Below are 2875 nucleotides of genomic sequence, written 5' to 3' on the forward strand. Positions count from 1 at the left end.
ATTCAATTGCAAATGATCTAGATAAGACTGAGAATAAGATACTGCACGGGACATAGCAGAGTTGGTCAAGTTGAGTGGAGATGAGTTTGCTATTTGGCACAGCTTTTTGCATCAATAAAGCAAGTAAAAGGTGTGAAAGATAAAAAAAAGGGTGAAAGTGTGAAAAGTGAATTGGCCAAATTGAGGTGCATATAAAGTTTTTGCTTTCTTTCAATTCACTAATGGGGCTCATTTGAATCAGGTGAATTGAGTTCTGCTTTTGGAAACTGGGTTAAGAAGGGGTGCACCGGTCCTGGAGGTACTGCAATACCAGGTCAATGCGTGGAGTGGACAGAGCAAGATTTTTTCCATCTCCTTGTTCTAAAAATCCATTTAATATATGGTCCCCAGAGAGGGGACGTATCAGATATTAAACTGATAAGAACAGATTTAATTTTTTTTTTTTTCTGTTTATCAGTAGGACTTCAAAATAACAAAGGTGATCGCCTCCCGTTGCCTGGGAACCGTCCAGGCACAAGAGGGCTATGTGTCACCAGAAGGCGCACACACTTCCTCAAGGCCGGCAGACGTGCAATCCCAGGCACCTTCCAGTACCGACCAAGGTAGCGTCCTCCGAAACTACACTTGATCTTAGCCAAAAGGCCGAGAAGCTATAACCCGAATTGGTTACGGCCTTGAGTGGCACCCTGGCCTATACCGGACACATCTTAGGGAGAGGGAGACAAACCCACGCCTACAGAAGACATTTTGTCACCCAAGCCAACCCTTGAAAAGGCTGTTTTGCAGAGCAAAAACAAGAAGAATGGTGCTTTTTGCAGCCGCCGCCCACTGCAATGAATCTGAATAACTCCTCCTTTTGGACACAAGCACCTCCCCTCCCCCTTGCAGTCTTCCAATTCATGATACAAAAAGACGGACGGACAGGACAGGACAGGACAGGCTGCCTGACTTTCCGTCACTGCCACCCTTTGCCATCCTTGCCCGTAGAAAGCCCTTTCATCATCCCCAAACCCTAATCTTTTCCCTTCCCTTCCCAGATGCGTCTCACTCCGTTTCATTAGGAAGTGAGCGCAGCCTTTTCTCCGTTCTGCACATGCGCGACGTTAAACACAAATGCGCAGGCGTGCGTTCCATTACCCTCACTGCATTCCACTCCCATACAGGAAGTGGGCGCAGCTATTACTACGGTCGCACATAAAAGAACCCACGGCCACCACTGCACATAGCTGACTCCACCACAGGACACCCACTTCTACACCAACACAGGTAAGACAGGATCGGCACCTCTATGCTCCTGTTACAATCAGGCTCAGTCACCATGTGATAACGCTCTCAACTCTTTAGTTGCAGGCTCCCCTTGCTTCACCTCCACTGGCTGTGCTGCCATTTCCTCTCCCACCTGGAAGGTATACTTTATTTCACTATTTTCCTGTTTCTCTCTTCCCCCTTTTCCCATAACCTACTTTTATCTGCATTTGTGGGGTATCTATATGCTATTTACATCATAGTTTTATTCATTAATATGGAAGGGAAGAGTGCCCATGAGAGTGTTGAACTGCGGAGAGCAAGAGATTAAGCTGCTCCGATTTGCCACCATTGATAAGCTGTTCTCAGTAGATACACATGCTATCCAAACAGCAGCATCCACCATTGCTTCAGCCCACCCATTCAGTGACAGCTCACCAAGTCAGCCAGAGGAGTGGTGTAAGGAATTACACGTAGGCACTGACTCCACACCTTCACATCACAAGAAGGGGGTCTACAGGCTAGTGCAAGAATACGAGCAAGTCTTCAGCAAACATCCGCTAGACTTTTGAAGAATAAAAGGGGTCAAACACTACATCCCCACAAGTGCACACCCACCCATCAAAGAGAGATATAAGCCAAAACTACCTGCACATTACCAGTGTACCAAGGACATGTTGAGCAACATGAAGGAGGCTGGGGTTATCCGTGACAGTTGTAGCCTCTGGGCAGCTCCGTTGGTCCTGTTAAAGAAGAAGGACAGCACCACTCCCCTGTATTGAGGAATAGCTAGCTGCATTGAGAACTGCAAATTATTTTTCTACCCTTGATCTCACTAGTCGCTATTGGCAAGTGTCCGTTGCTGAGGCAGACCGGGAGAAGACCGCCTTTGCCACCCCGATGGGTCTCTGCGAGTTCAAAAGCATGCCCTTCGAGCTGTGCAATTTGCCAGGAACCTTCCAGAGGCTGATGGAATGCTGCTTGGGACACCGAAACTTTGAAACGGTACTGCTATACCTTTATGATGTTATTGTTTATTCTAAAGCAAACAAGATTTTAGGGTGTATAAAAAGGGAGATTAGATCCGGTGATCCCAACGTATTGTTACCCCTCTATAAATCACTTGTAAGGCCACATCTGGAATATGGGGTAAAGTCCTGAGCAGGTTGATAACCATTGGTTTGAGCATGGTAGGGTGTAGTGCGCATCTTCCTGCATCGGTAAAAGCTGCAGAAGTCCTTGAAGATTTCCGCTTCAAAGGCTGTGCCTTGATCTGTGAGGACTCTCTCTGAGTAGCCATGAGGTCTGCATAAGTGTGCTTGGAAGACCTTCGCTGCAGTATGGGCCATTAGATCTTTGACTTGTACCACAACCATAAATCTCGAGTAGTTGTCTACCATCGTAAGTGCATACGTGAGCTCGCCTCGATATTCTGCAACAAAACTCCCTTTTTCGATTTCAGTTTCAGCAAACACTCCTCTTCCTGTAGAAAATATTTATCATTACCTAAGACAGTCATTCTAATGCATGACAATATTAAGGCAATTTAGTTAAAACTTGTTTTAACTCACCTTTAAGGGGATTGATGTATTTCATGGTCAATCCAGGTTTGTCAGTGATGGCACTGACA

The 2875-nt window shown here is 46.1% G+C and overlaps 1 pseudogene; it reads right to left on the minus strand.

Moving 5' to 3' along the window:
- Positions 1-276: 276 nt before the first annotated feature.
- Positions 277-483, minus strand: LOC142269320 (U2 spliceosomal RNA; annotated as a pseudogene).
- Between the last annotated feature and the right edge of the window lie 2392 nt (positions 484-2875).

The sequence above is a fragment of the Anomaloglossus baeobatrachus genome, unplaced genomic scaffold (genome assembly GCF_048569485.1).
Source record: "Anomaloglossus baeobatrachus isolate aAnoBae1 unplaced genomic scaffold, aAnoBae1.hap1 Scaffold_319, whole genome shotgun sequence".
Classification (NCBI taxonomy): Eukaryota; Metazoa; Chordata; class Amphibia; order Anura; family Aromobatidae; genus Anomaloglossus; species Anomaloglossus baeobatrachus.